This window comes from Cibotium barometz, chromosome 4 (assembly GCF_041138505.1).
Source record: "Cibotium barometz isolate CiBa-2024 chromosome 4, ASM4113850v1, whole genome shotgun sequence".
Classification (NCBI taxonomy): domain Eukaryota; kingdom Viridiplantae; phylum Streptophyta; class Polypodiopsida; order Cyatheales; family Cibotiaceae; genus Cibotium; species Cibotium barometz.
This window is the reverse complement of record NC_141049.1, coordinates 8,349,547-8,365,850: the sequence shown is the minus strand read 5'-3', so window position 1 is coordinate 8,365,850 and position 16,304 is coordinate 8,349,547. Positions and strand designations below refer to the sequence as shown.

At 41.8% G+C, this 16,304-nt stretch overlaps 1 pseudogene across 1 annotated transcript; it reads right to left on the bottom strand.

Annotated features, from left to right (window-relative positions):
* Positions 1–738: 738 nt before the first annotated feature.
* LOC147638857 (7-deoxyloganetin glucosyltransferase-like) lies at positions 739–2,617 on the bottom strand (annotated as a pseudogene). Its single transcript, XR_015263338.1, has 2 exons — positions 1,989–2,617; positions 739–1,909 (listed from the first exon to the last, which is right to left on the bottom strand). The product of XR_015263338.1 is annotated as a 7-deoxyloganetin glucosyltransferase-like (transcript).
* Between the last annotated feature and the right edge of the window lie 13,687 nt (positions 2,618–16,304).

Below are 16,304 nucleotides of genomic sequence, written 5' to 3'. Positions count from 1 at the left end.
TGGAGTGATGAGAAAAAATAAAAATATTGTTGGAACTGTATTTGTATGTGAAATCTGTTTTTAAATGACTGTTTTATGTCAAGAATGCTGGGGAACCATTTTGATCGTCTTGTGAATGAGGTCGTATGGAGACCTATCTGTTAAAGTTGTAACTGCTGGGACAGAGAGTCAACGGAGAACGTCTCGCGTAGCAAGGTCGGTCGAGGTCTTGACCAGCCTCGGTTTGATTTAAATGGTGAGCTTCCAGTACATTGGATGAGGGGCCAAGGAAGCGACCTATAAGTGAAGCGCTAAGTGACCTGCAAAAGGATCCTAGAGAGTGTTAACCATACGGTGCTCGGGCTCTGGGTCGCCGAAGATACCCACACGTATGTTAAGAAAGATATTGGAACAAGGAGTAAGTGTTGCTTTCTGAATTCGAGTATGGATCTGGTTGATTGACCTTGCTGGTCCTCAAACGGATGAGTCCATGACTCTTTTATATGGATCCGTTGGTTGATCTTGGTGATCTTCAACGGAGATTCTATTTTTGATATGTGAATATATTGTCGGTTACTATGAGCTATGAACTATCAAAAAGGTCCCTGAGTGGATAGGTGGTGAGCGTTCTGGTTACCAATCATACCATAGGTACACCGATGAAGGAATGATTGAAAATAAAGATTCAACCGAAGATTTTAAGAATTATGATCAGTGACACAATGGTTTCATTAAAAGATTGTTTTTAGAAGATGCTGATTCTGTGAAAAAGGTAATTTCATATTGGATGTGTAAGTAGTGTGACTAGTTTTAAGTTTGCATGAATATCCGGCTAGGGGACCTTCCTTGGTACCCGAGACAAAACCTAACCAAATTCTTAATTGGATTCTATCACTACAGTGGTTGGACGGTTGGCTAACCTACGGGACTGAATGGGGTTGATAGATCCTTAAAATGAGACTCAATTTTATTATAGTACGATAGATGAAGTAAATCTCGGATAAAAATTATTCTATAAAAATGAATCAACGACTGTGCCTCTCAATGAGGAAAAAAGCGTTGTTCTTTATGATCCAAGTGCAATCTTTTCCTTGATCTAACTTTGATACTACGGGTTCGGTCAGATCAATTCAGTTAGTTAAGACTTTTGACTACCTTAGAGAAAAATATATCCTGGAAGGATCGCCCGTGCTTTCCGGACAAGGGAAGTTCGGGTTCGATTTTGGAAGAACCGATGGATTAGTCTCTTGTCCGGATATCCGTGGACGAGGCCCCGAGTGTGGGATCCTACCTCGCGCAAGAAGTGTTACTTCCGCTGCTAGCACCCCTGAATTCGTTGTGCGGTGGGGACAGGGATCTTACAACACGCGCAACTGGGGAGCCCACGAGACAATGAGCCCTCGACCTTTGGTGCGCTCTAGGAAGCCCTCCGGCAACGCCTTCACCAAGGGTTCGTCATGTATCGCATCACGACAAATGACCCGGAGAAACGGCTGATTGCTAGCTTCCAGACCAAGAGCCAACTCTCTGAGCTGCCCCTCAGAGTAGGTGGAGATGATGCCGAACGAGACGTAGAGGACGGAGGCGGAAAGCTGAGTGTCCAACCAGGCCAAGCACTCATCTTGTTCCTGCCAGAACGTTAGCTCTGGCTCTGTGGGAAGCTCTTCATTATCTGAGGTAGGTAGAAGGAGAGGACCGACAGTGTAAACGGGCAGCTTCTCCCGAAGGGCGACGATAGTCTTCGATTCCATCTCGTACACCACGTTGAGCAGGAGGCCTGCGCACTCGTGTATGTGCTCGAACATCTGGAGAGTGAACTGCAAACGGTGATCTGATCCATCCGGTGACTGCATCGACGGAGGAAACTCGTCACGGTGTAAGGGAAACACTCCTGGGATACAAGTAACGGCATACTCCTCCACCTTGTCGGCTGCAACAGGGTTGTCAATTCGTTGTTATACGTTGCCAGTGCAAAAATTTTAAGTTACGGCAGAAACATCGTCGAGTACCTGTGAATGGAAGAATGCCCTTGCTCAGGAGCGCGCGTGTGTGATAGAGAACGGAGCCAGACGTGGCGTTGGCGGTGTAGAAGGCCGCAAGAGGGAGCCGGACGCTCGTGGCCACGTCGAAGGACCATGTGACGAAGATGTCCGAGATGACAGAGGTGAAGGGCATGTCGGAGGACTCGCCGAGACTCGTGAGGAGGAGCTGCTCAACCGGGCGACGCATGCCGTACATGGCCTGCTCCTGGTCGGCAAAACGCGGGGTTGATGCGGTGGCAAGCCATCCGGAACGCTCACCATTCTGATCCTCGCGCCCTCCCCCTCCTCTAGTGCTGCTGCAGAGGTTGGGTGAAGGGGCCGGGCTGTGGTCGCCGGTGAGAATGGGGGGGAACGAGACGAGGTATTCTCCGAGATGACAAACGTGATGAAGAAGCCCTTGCGGGCCAGCCTGCGAGCGAGCTGCAGGAGTGGCGTGATGTGGCCTTGCATGGGAAAGCTCAGCGCCAGAGCATGCTCCTGCGACTCACTACTACCAAAGTCATAGCACATCACCATGCTCGGTTACGCAGACAAAAGGAAGAGAGACAGAGAGACACACACGAGGGGGAGAGAGCTGAGAGAGTGAAGAGCTTCGACAATGTTGCCCCATGGCAAAGGCAAATATATATATAATAATAATAATAATATTTGTTCTATCAAACGCTCCTTGTCTGTTTTTCAGGGCGGCGGGCCTTGCGCATTCTTCTGATCCTTCGCCACCGCACAAGCATCCAGTTACACGTGACCGTCAAGCCCTCCGTTAGTCTTGCCACCTGTCTCCTTACCTCGATTCGCCTTCACCCATTCGTAGGCACGTGTCACAAAACCAAGGACGGGCTAGGCTGGGTCACCTTTCAAAATGATGGGTTTAATAATATAAGTTTTTTCACAATCATCAAAATAAAATAAGGGATTGTATTTTTCATACACTCAAAATAATGAGTAAGGGAGATGAATGTGAAGTACTCTGAATCTAGAGAGTACTTGGAAGAAGAGATGGAGATTGCTGTGGGGTATGGATATACCTTTGAAGGCTCATACCTTTCTCTGAAGAGTTTGTATGTGGGCCCTTCCCCTTGGGTACAAATTGGTAAATAGAAACTTCACCTCAAGGGTTTGCCTTGCTATCAGGGGGCTATGGAGTAAAATTGATAAGTGGGTATTTTCTAGCATAGACAGAAAGGGGCCTTCGGGAGACTGGTTGATGGGGGAGACTGACAAAATCAGAGGGGGCAATTGATTTAGTGTTCAACCTAGTTAGATATATTTGCCTTTGGGATATTTGGACCTCTAAAAACTGGCTAGTATTTCAAAAGAGATCAAGGCATGGGTTAGATGCTGCAGAATTGATGTATAGGTGCGTGCATTATTATTGATCTATATATTATGTGAATAAGATGAATAACAACACATCTGTAGAGTTAGTGCAAGCTTTGTCTGGGACAGGATGTGGGACAGGATGAGCCACTTACATGTTGATGAGATGATTGAAACTCTCTCTCTCTCTCCCTCCCTCTCTCTCTCTCTCTCTCTCTCTCACACACACACATACCCTCCATATGCATGTGTAATTGTGTGTACGTGTACGTATGTGTGTGTGAATGTGTTTATATATTGTATTGATATAATATTATTACATATTTACTAAATGTATATTGATTTATATATCATTACTATATGATATTAATATATATTTATTACATATATCTTTAATTTTTTATATTATAATAATAATATAATAAATTAAATATAGTACATAATAATATTATATTATATTCTTATATATTTAAATTATATTATTATATATATTTATATAATATAGTATATTATCTATATATACTTATATTAAATTATCATATTTACAAATATATCATTATATATCTACTCTGTGTGTGTGTGTGTCTTTAATTTTCTTATTTATACTTATGTATTATTATTATTATTGTTATTATATATAACATATTATACTATAATATATTAGTATATATTAAATATATATATTATTTAATATCCTTATATGTTTACATATTGTTATTATATATATTTTATACTTATTTATTATATATCTTTATATTTTTGTATTATATTATTTAATTAATTTTTTTCTCTCAACATACCCCTACACTCCTCTCTCTCTCCCCCCTTCCCCAATATGTGGCCTCCACTCCCCCATCTCTCTCTCTCTCTTATGTCTCAACACATGGCTTCTCCCTTCCCCGATCAAACCCCCTTCTCTCTTTCCTTTATCTCAACACCTGGCTCTCTCCCAACCACCACCACATCCCCCTCCCCTCACTAAAACTTGTGCACAATAGATAGTATACATACATACATATGTGCGTGCGTGCGTGCGTGTGTGTGTGTGTGTAACATGTGTGTGTATTTATAAATGTAAATAAAAATACGCACACACACACACATGCACCATCTCTCTCTCTCTCTCTCTCTCTCTCTCTCTCTCTCACACACACACACACACACACCAAAAATGCACTAATGCAAACACACACTCTCTCCCCCCAAATACACTCTTCCACACATAGAAACTCTCTCTCTCTCTCTCTCTCTCCCACCATCTCTCTCTCTCTCCCACCATCTCTCTCTCTCTCTCTCTCTCTCTCTCTCACACACGCACGCATATATACACAAATACACTCTCCCCCCCTCTCTCTCTCTCTCTCTCTCACACACACACACACGCACACACAAATATATAATATACATAATATTATGTTTTATTATATTGTACATATGTGTATTTATAAATATAAATTAACTTATATATATACACACATGCACAGATAATTTTAATTAATTGAATTTTAATATAGATTACATTTTGATGGGTGGGGAGGTGTGGTGAGGTGTCCTCACTCTCTTTAAATGCATCTTACATGTGTTATCTCTCTTTCTCTCTCTCTAACACACACACACATGTCTCTCTCTCTCTCTCTCTACACACATGCACATATAATTTTAATTAATTAAAATTTAATATAGATTACATTTTGATGGGTGGGGATGCGGATGAGGTGTCCTCGCTATCAATAAGTGCATCTTACATGTATTCTCTCTCTCTCTCTCTCTCTCTCTCTCTCTCTCTCTCACGCACACACACACATGCATGCACACATGCATGTGTGCACTCCCTCTCTATTCTCACACACACTCCCACACACATGCACGCATACTCTCTCTCTCTCTCTCTCTCTCTCTCTCTCTCTCTCTCTCTTACACAAACACACATGTGAATTTATATTATATATAACATTTGGCTTATCATTCTTATTAATTTCATGTATTTAATTAGCCAATTATGATCCACCATAGATCAAACTAGACCAAACCAAAAATATCACTAGACCCAGCCAATAATATCACCGAATTGGGCAACTGGGTGCCCAATTGGGCACTATAACAACTGCCGACATTTATTCTGACGTTAGTACTTAGACATTTTTTGGTCTCGAAGCTCCTATCTCACCAATATGTACACGTTGGTAAAACCATCGGAAGAGACGTCGATAGAATCGACGTGTGTACCGATGCTGTTTTCAATATTTTACCGTTCTCGACGATTATATATGCTTCGGAAATGTCCGTATATCAACATTCTATATGCTCCGAACATGTCCGTATATCAACATTCTATACGCTTTGAAAATGTCCGTATATACGCTCCAAAAAGGTCCATATATCAACATTGTATACGCTCCGAAAAGGTCCGTATATCAACATTCTATATGCTCCAAAAATGTCCGTATATCAACATTATATATACTCCAAAAATTTCCGTATTTACATTCTATATGCTCCGAAAATGTCCGTATATCAACATTCTATATGCTCCGAAAATATCTATATATACATTAGCACAACCGACGTATATATTCAGGATTATATCAACATTGGCCAATATACCGACGGTAGTATAACACTACCAAATATATTGATGCTTATACCAATGGATATACTAACGCTAAGATTTTTGGGGACAGATTGGGCCAAAATGGCCCAACCTGTACCTTTCTGTCACTTGCACCTAGCTTGGTACCAGCTCACACTTACCCGATTATATAGAGAGACAAATATCATAAAAATAAACAAACATTGCATGAAATAATGTCAATTTTATTACTTTGTGTAAATATTTGTATTAAAAAATGCGAGCTATGGTGTTACAAAAAACACGAGCATAGCTCAATAAGTACAAAAAAGGTATGTATAGGAGGGATGGCATGCCTTACTCATTCTCCCCATCCCCACTTTCTCCCTCACTGTTTTCACATACCCCTTCTTCCACATCATTGCATGGGTCTTCTAGAATGACCTACATACAATGACAAGTATAAGGTTTATAGTCCCAAACCATATCTTGTCGATGCTTATAAACATTGAAATTGCAACACGCCATTGTATACTTACGTGCTTGACAACATGGTTCTAATTTAGCTCGCGGCCTTCACACTCCATCTTGTCAAACAACGTCGTGGTTTCGAGAGCCCATGCATAGTCATATGCATCTTGCATGTAGCCATGGTAAACTACAATCCTCTACATACATTCAACAACATGGATTAGAGATAACATTGCATAACATATTATTAAGTATATAACAAAAAGAGAGATCTTCACTTACGAAGTATGAACTGAAGCATCTCACAGCACTGCTACCAAGATGAGAGGACCCCAAACCTTCCAAGTGCACTCTAGCTTACTCTTGATGCTTTTGATGTTCAGTCATTAGGCTTTCTTTTTACATTAGACTTCTGTGTCCGACAACTTTGAACTGTCAGCTCCTCAGCATTCCTCTTGCGCATTTGACCTTTACATCAGTTGATTTTTCTTGGTTAGCTCATTTAGCTGTATCGGTCGGTATTGTCTTATCTATAGATCAGCCCTTCGCTTTTTGCATTTAGTGTCTGCCTTTCAGTACTTAAATTAGAGTTTTTCAATTGGTTCTACTCTTGATGCTTTTGATGTTCACTCATTCAGCTTTCTTTTTACATTGGACTTCTGTGTCGTCCGACGACTTTGAACTGTCAGCTCCTTAGCATTCCTCTTGTGCATTTGACCTTTACATCATTTGATTTTTCTTGGTTAGCTCATTTAGCTGTATCGGTCGATATTGTCTTATCTATAAATCAGCCCTTTGCTTTTTGCATTTAGTGTCTGCCTTTCAGTCTTCATCATTCAGCGCAAGGCTCTTAGCTTTTAGCATTCAACACTTTGTACACATTTAGAAGTCTATTTTATGTCTTTGGTTTCCTATCTTCAACAGTCATCAGCACTTTGCATTCCAAATTCAATGGCTTGACGAGTTTACTTTTAGTAGAGTCAAGTTATACATTTGTCGAACTGCTGACGATACACATCAACATAAGACTTGCTCACTCAACATCAACTTTGGATCTCTTGTGCGCTGACGACACGCCATCTTCAAAACTCCTGACATCATGTCAACATCAAACCTGCTGATTTTGCACCTATTGATTCTGACTCAATGTCAGCAGCATCAGACCTGCTACTTCAGATCTACTCACGCCAGATCAATATCAAACCTAATGTTTCAGATCTACTGATGCCACGTCAATATCAGAGTGGCTTATTCAGATCTACCTGACGCCACATCAACATCATAGCTACTTATTCAGATCTGTTGTTTTCGAGCTATTGTTTCAGCACTCCTGTTTCAAATTTGCAATGCCACATCAGCATCAGCACTACTATTTCAGATCTACTATAACCGATCAGTTATTTCAAACCATGCCACATCATCTTCGGATCTGTTGACTCCATGTCAGCATTGTATCTATTGATTTTGTACTTGCTATTTTGCATTGTATCTATTAATTTTGCACTTGCTATTTTTATTTTGCACATGTTGATTCCACAACCTACTTTTGGTAAGTTTATGCATTCCTCTAAAGACATTAATTACTCCATTGATGACAAGTACTTACTCTACAAGGGTAGAGTATGTGTACCAACTATTGGTGACTTTTGGGCCCAAATTCTTAAAGAAAGTCATGATAGTCTAAGTGCGGGTCATCCCGGGATTCAAAAGACCTATGCACTAGTAAAAAGACGATTTTATTGGCCTAGTTTATTTAAGGACGTCCAGACTTATGTGCTAAAATGCAATAAGTGCCATGTCAATAAACATGAACGTCTTAAGGTTGGAGGACTACTCCATCCGCCGCTGGAGATTCCTCAAGGAAAATGGGAAAGCATTTCCATGGATTTCATTAGCAGTTTACCCAAGACGATTCGAGGGAATGACTCGGTGTGGGTGGTAGTGGACAGGTTATCGCCACGAAGAAAACTGTTAAAACGCCAGAGTTGGCAAAACTCTTTATTGAACATCTCTACAAGCTATATGGCCTGCCCGCCAGCAGATATAGTGTCGGATAGAGATAGAAAGTTCAACAGCCATTTTTGGAGGGAAGTCTTCAAAAAGTTGGATACTACTCTGAGTATGAGTACGGTAGATCATCCGGAGTCTGATTGGTCAAACTGAAAGAGTTAACCAAATTCTAGAGGATATGTTGTGTTCATATTATGTTAGTAAGAAGCAATCTAATTTTGGGAAGAGTACTTGCCCTTATTGGAGTTTGCCTATAACAGCTCCAAACACTCAGTGTGACTGGATTTACACCATTCATGTTAATGTATGGATTCCAGCCGAGATCTCCGATGGCTGTAGGCCTAGAAAAGGAGAAGATTCAATCTGTCAAGGATTTCCTTGAAGATATGAATGATATGCTCAAAGCCGCACGTGAGAGCATTCGTAGCGCTTAGGATTGCGCTAAAACTTATGCGGATAAAGGACGTAGAAAGGTGACCTTTGCAGAAGGTGACTTTGTATTCCTTAAGGTTCCTGCGCAGTCAGAAACCATGAAAACGGGAAAGTGTGATAAACTTTCTCTGAGATATTGTGGTCCTTTTAAAATCCTTAAGAAGATTGGGGACGTAGCATATAAACTTGAGTTACCAGAGAGTTCTCAAGTCCATCCTGTCTTCCATGTCAGTAAACTGAAGAAATCAGCTCATGGGTTTGAGAACGCAGTTTCTCCAGAGATTTTGATGGACTTGATAGAGCCACCAAAGATACCACATGAACCTGAAAAGATTCTAGAGTATCGTGACAGACAAACCCGACATAAAGTATACCAGGAGAGACAGCTACTTGGGAACGCCGTAGTGCAATTTCCAAGAGGTATCCCCAGTTTGCTTTCGAGGACGAAAACTCTTCTTAAGGGGGGGTAATGTCACGTAGGCTGTAACGCCTATGACCGACGGCAGACCGGATGGCCAAGGACGTGGCCATTTGGGGTTCAGTGGGAGAGGATGCCTATGCGGAGTCATGGGTGGCCAGGCTAGTGTGGACGACAGGCCACACACTATATAGCCTGGGGGATGAGGGGCAATCCTCATTCTTCTTCTATGGCTAGGTGGTAACACCCGTAGTGGTGTTACGATAATCTAACACTTTCAGGTCATGCACTTAGCCAGAGCAGACGTATATCTAGGCAGGGAGTGGCTGTATGGCTTGGACCCTAGTCTAGCTCGAAATTACCTACATAATACGCTACGTTTTGAGCATGGAGATCATTACCCTGTAGGGCGACCATACTGTCCTCGTTGCCACACCACTTATTTCCTCCATGGAGCTGTGCACAGCGGTCTGCAGAGGCCAGATAGCAGAGGTATATGCTTGTTACCCTCTTTTAAATTCTATTTTTGTAGATGAAACTGTAGATAATGTTTGCGTAGACAAACAAGGAAAATAAAATAGCCTTGGATGAGACCCACTGTTTGAAAACCCTGTTTGGCGTGCATGCGATTCAAATAAGAAAAAATCCAAGGCGAAAGAGACATTAAAGAAAAAGTACATAGATACTTTAATGAATTTATTAGAGGAATTTCAGGATGTTTTCCTAATGATTTGCCAGATGGCTTACCACCATCTAGAGAAGTAGACCATGGCATCGAAGTTATGCCAGGATCAAAACCTATAAGCAAACCTGCTTATAGATTAAGCCACTCCGAGGCACAGGAGGTGAAAAAACAATTGACGGAATATTTGAACAAAGGCTTCGGCCTAGTTCAAGTCCGTGGGCATCGCCTATTCTTCTGGTAAAGAAGAAAGACGAATCTATGCAGATGTGCATAGACTATAGGGCTTATAAGTATCCGATGCCACGCAGATGTGCAAAGACTATAGGGCTTAAGAATAAGTATCCGATGCCACGCATGGATGAGTTGTTTGATCAACTCTATGGATCGAGATACTTTACAAAAGTAGACCTGAGATCAGCGTATCATCAGGTTAGAATTAAAGTAGAAGATATTGCGAAGACAGCATTTAAGATCCGTTTCGGGCATTTTGAGTTTTTGGTTATGCCATTTGGGCTAACCAATGCTCCAGCGACGTTTATGACGTTGATGAACAGCATTTTACGTCCATATCTGGAAAAATTCGTAGTAGTTTTCCTAGATGATATTCTTGTGTACAGTAAGACACAGAAAGAACACATAGAGCATTTGTGTCTAGTTTTCGAGTTGTTGCAAGAGCACAAACTATTTGCAAAGAAGAGCAAATGTGAATTTTTTGAAACAGAAATTCACTACCTTGGCCATATTATATCCGCCGATGGTACGCGGATGGAGCCAGAAAAAGTAGAGGCTATTCTTAAATGGCCAGCGCCGAAGAATCTCGAGGAACTGCAGATTTTTCTTGGCATGTCTGGGTTCTACCGACAGTATCTGAAGGACTACGCGAAGATCGCAGTCTCGTTGACTGACCAGTTTATGATCAAAAACTAAAAACATTAGTTGGGGGGAAGCCCAATAGAAGAGCTTTGATAAGTTCAATGTGGACGTAGCAGCTGCACTTGTTTTAACTATTGTCGATCCAAATGAGCCATTTGTCTTGGAAACAGACGCTAGTGATGAGGCCATTGGGGCCGTACTTATGCAAAGGGGACGCCCAATTGCATTTGAGAGTAAAAAGTTAGATCGTGTGCAGGGTAACTACTCGGCTTACGAGCAAGAGTTACTAGTGATAGTTCATGCACTGAAAAAGTGGAGACACTATTTATATGGTGCTCCTTTTGAGGTCCGAACGGACCACGAAAGTCTGAAATGGCTTTCAAGTCAAAGTGAATCGAAGGGTTGAAAAGCTTGGTGGGCGGAGATTCTACAGGAGTTTGACCTTCAGATACATTACCAGAAAGGTAAGTATAACGTGGTGGGAGATGCACTTAGTCGCATGCCACAGATTAATGAACTTAGTTTCATAGTCTTCAAGAATGATTTCTTGGAGTCACTACGTGGTTTATGTGAGCATGATCCATCTTTTACAGAGGTCGGGCGCACTGTATGCGTACGCACTTCTTCATAGACGCGACCACCTCCCTCGTTTTAGCACGGATTGCTAGTCCGGAGAGACTGGCCGAAGGTGCAACAGGAAGGGAAGCGAGAGTTAGTCCGGAGAGACTAGCCGTGTCTTCTGGGTATAGTTTGGAGCTGGAGAGCTCTGACGTAGGCCCTTCATCACCTTTGACTGCCACGACTTCAAAGGGGGGTGATAAACTTTGTCGGGGGGAGAAATATGCTAATTACTCCATTGACGACGGGTACTTACTCTACAAGGGTAGAGTATGTGTACCAACTATTGGTGACTTTCGGGCTTAAATTCTTAAAGAAAGTCATGATAGTCCAAGTGCAGGTCATCCCAGGATTCAGAAGACCTATGCACTAGTAAAAAGATAGTTTTATTGGCCTAGTTTGTTTAAGGATGTCCAGACTTATGTGCTGAAATGCAGTAAGTGCCAGATCAATAAACACGAACGTCTTAAGGTTGGAGGACTACTCCATTCGCTAGAAATTCCTCAAGGGAAATGGGAAAGCATTTCCATGGATTTCATTACCGAGGGAATGACTCGGTGTGGGTGGTAGTGGACAAGTTAACTAAAATGGCAAAGTTTATTGCCACCATGAAAAAAACTGTTAAAACGCCAGAGTTGGCAAAACTCTTTATTGAACATCTCTACAAGCTATATGGCCTGCCTGTGCTAATATAGTGTCGGATAGAGATAGAAAGTTCAACAGCCATTTTTGGAGGGAAGTCTTCAAAAAGTTGGATACTACTCTGAGTATGAGTACGGCAGATCATCCGGAGTCTGATGGTCAAACTGAAAGAGTTAACCAAATCCTAGAGGATACGTTGGGTTCTTATGTTCGTAAGAAGCAATCTAATTGGGAAGAGTACTTGCCCTTATTGGAGTTTGCCTATAACAACTCCAAACACTCAGCGAGACTGGATTTACACCATTCATGTTAATGTATGGATTCCAGCCGAGATCTCCGATGGCTGTAGGCCTAGAAAAGGAGAAGATTCAATCTGTCAAGGATTTCCTTGAAGATATGAATGATATGCTCAGAGCCGCACGTGAGAGCATTCGTAGTGCTCAGGATCGCGCTAAAACTTATGCAGATAAAGGACGTAGAAAGGTGACCTTTGCAGAAGGTGACTTTGTATTCCTCAAGGTTCCTGCGAGGTCAGAAACCATGAAAACGGGAAAGTGTGATAAACTTTCTCCAAGATATTGTGGTCATTTTAAAATCCTTAAGAAGATTGGGGATGCAGCATATGAACTTGAGTTACCGGAGAGTTCTCAAGTCCATCCTGTCGTCCATGTCAGTAAACTGAAGAAATCAGTTCACGGGTTAGAGAACACAGTTTCTCCATTGATTTTGGTGGACTTGATAGAGCCACCAAAGATATCACTTGAACCTGAAAAGATTCTAGGGTATCGTGATAGACAAACCCGACATAAAGTGTACCAAGAGGTACTTGTTAAATGGACAGACAGGGATGAAGAGGCAGCTACTTGGGAACGCCATAGTGCAATTTCCAAGACGTTTCCTCAGTTTCGAGGACAAAAACTCTTCTTAAGGGGGGAGTAGTGTCACGTAGGCTGTAAAACGCGTGGACCGACCACAGCCGGATGGCCAGACGGTGCTTTAGCGTCAACACCTCGGCCCGGAGCGTCGAGGACGTGGCCATCCGCCGGGGTTCAGTGGGAGAGGACGCCCATGCGAAGTCATGGGCGGTCAGGCTAGTGTGGACGGTAGGCCACACACTATATAGCCTGGGGGATGAGGGGTAATCCTCATTCTTCCTCTGTGGGACTGGGTGGTGAGCCAAAGGCCGTCCTTTCCTGTGGTAGCACCCGTAGTGGCGCTACGGTGATCTAACATGGTGGCTCTCCTGCTTCATGAAGAGCAATCTCATTCTAATCGAAACCAAATGCTTGCTTCTTTCGATCAAGCATTTGCTATCTCCCTTCGTGAGTGACAAAGGAAAATCTTGGGCTTCACCTCATATGCTAAGCCTAAGGGAAAAGCACTAGCCTAGTCACATAACCCTAAGCTCAAGGAGGAGTCAGCTGGTAAGAAGAAGAGATGCAATTACTGTTGAAAACTTGGTCATGTTTTTGAGGACTATCAAAATCAAAGGAAAGTGAGAACAAGAAGTAGCAAGGACTTACTGCCACCCACTACAAGTGGCAAAGTAGAGGAAGAAACTTTTGTACATGATGGCTATGCACTGAATAGTAACCTAAAGTTATCTACCTGCCTCTTGTCTATGCTTGTAAGATGTTGACTGGTACTTTAATTCCGGTGCCACTAAACATATTACTTCATGCAAGCAGCTATTTTTTACCTTGAGAGATGCTTCATCAGGTAGAACAAGTTTATGCGCTAACATTGCATCCTATGCCAATAAAAGGCATTGGCAATGTGGAATTGACTTCATGCTCTCGGGATCCTTATACTCTTGCTCTGACACCTTGTATGTACTTGGAATCTGTAAGAATCTCATTTTTGTCTCAACACTTGCCAAAGTTGGATTGAAGATTCAATTGTCTAATCATTGCTATTCCATTCATGAGGATAGGATTGATTCTGATACACTTCTCTTCTCTTATATGTTACAGTGCACAATGGCCTATACAGGCCTGACATGTAGATATCTTGATAGTTCCCATGCCACGAATTTAGTGTGACACTAAGCTTTGGCATGCTCAGTTTGGTCATCTAAATTTTCCCTCTTCTACTACGGTTACAATGTCAAGCTATGGTTCATGAGCTACCACTTATGGAGCTCCCCCACAAGCATGTATGTGAGGTATGTATACTGGGAAAAATGCATCATCAGTCCTTTCTAAAAGATGGCACTATCCATGCTACTCGCCCATTGCAATTAGTTCATAGTGATCTATGTGGTCCTATGCGGGCTCCCTCTTTTGGTGGACATTTGTAATTCATGACTTTCATTGATGACTACACACGCTTCTGTTGGGTGTATGGTATAAAAGTCAAGTCGTATGCCTTCTCAACTTTCCCATCAGTTTCTTTCTCTTGCTGAAAATGCTTGTAGCCCATAAGCTACTAACATTGTGTTGTTCCAAATAGGGGGAATATTTATCAAATGAATTTATTGCTTTCATGATTTTCCATGGCATTTCTCATCAATGTAATACTCCTTATACACCATAGCAAAATGGTGTGATTGAACGTCAAAATAAGACACTGATGGAAATGGCTAGATGTATGCTCAAAAGCAAGGATTTGCCTCTTAGATTTGCGCTTGAAGCGGTCATGTGTGTCAATTATGCACTGAGCCATTGTCCAATTAAGGCCTTGAAATCTATGTGATAGTTTATGAAGCTTGGCATGGCAGAATTCTAGCCATTACTCATATGTGTGTATTTGGTTGTTTGGCTTATATGCATGTACTAGCACAACACACACATAAGCTTGAAGCAAAGTCTTTGAAATGTATCTTTGTGGGGTGTATAGCAGTGAAAGCAATGGATATTGGTTGTATGTTCTGTCCAGTTGAAAGCTAACTGTATCCACATATGTCGCCTTTAATGAATATACATCTCAACCCATGTTTTCTTATCAGCTACAACCATCCATTGATGCTCCTTATGAATTTGATACATTGTTGTCTTTGTTTGGTGCTTCTACTGATTCCTTTGAGCTCGCCTTGGGTCCGAATCAGTCACATGCTGTTGTAGCCCATCAATAGATTAAGCAGTTCAACAATATCCCTATTGCTCTCAGCAAGCATTTAATCCGAATGCCTTAGGTGATGCATTAATTGTTGAGAAGAGGATGTAGCTATTCGTGATTCTCAGTGGATTTCATGCTGGCTCCGAGCTACTTTGCGTGATAGTAGCAAGCTAACTAAACCTTTGCTAGGAGGAACACGAGTTGCCTCTAGACATGCATCTCATTTTGTAGACATAACCCTTGTCGTTATCGCACTGAATGAGGAACTGCTTTCTCACTTTGATGCCTTGGAGGATGACAATTGGATTTTAGACATGCGTTTAGAATTAGATTCCATTGCCATAAATGATACATGGGAGTTATGTGATCTTCCTGGCCACCATGACCGGCAAGCATACTATAGGCACCAAGTGCGTGTCTAAGTTGAAACAGAAGCTTGACGGCTCAATTGATCGGGATAAGGCTCGATTAGTGTCCAAGGGCTATGCCTAGAGGGAAGGCATTGATGTTAGCATAGCCTTGCTAACAAAGGAAAAAACACATGCTCCTACACACATAGTCATGGAGTACACATGTACATAATATGAGCATAGAGTAGGAGACATGGATCAAGAACAACATTAAAGACACAAGATAAAGATACAAGCAAAACATCATAGTGTATTCCATATCCATCATCTTGTGTATCCAATTTGCATACAAGAAGATGAGCCTTATATAGCCATCCAATCATATGACTCTTGGGATACCCATGTGACTATTAGGCTCCCATAACATCCACAAGATCCTAATTTCCCACTAGCCCTCTTATAACCACTTCTTGATATGACATCTTTTAATGACCAAATCTCACAAGCTAGTGCTAGTAATGCTAGCCTGGGGTAAACACCCCAGGATAGCATTAGCCTAAACTAATGCTAGTAATGCTAGCCTGGGGTGTTCACACCCATCAACACCTCTCTTCCTCTTTGTTTAATTATCAGTATACTATCTCCTATCAATGCCAAAGCACATCATGAAAATATGTGAATAAGTAGCTACTAGAAGGTACAATGCAAGCCATTTCAAGTCATACTAGAAGGTACAATGCAAGCCATTTCAAGTCATACAATATAATCATGTACAACCACATAAAATTGATGGGGTAGACCAAGGAGATGGTGGGAAAATGATTTCCACGGTCAATTCGAT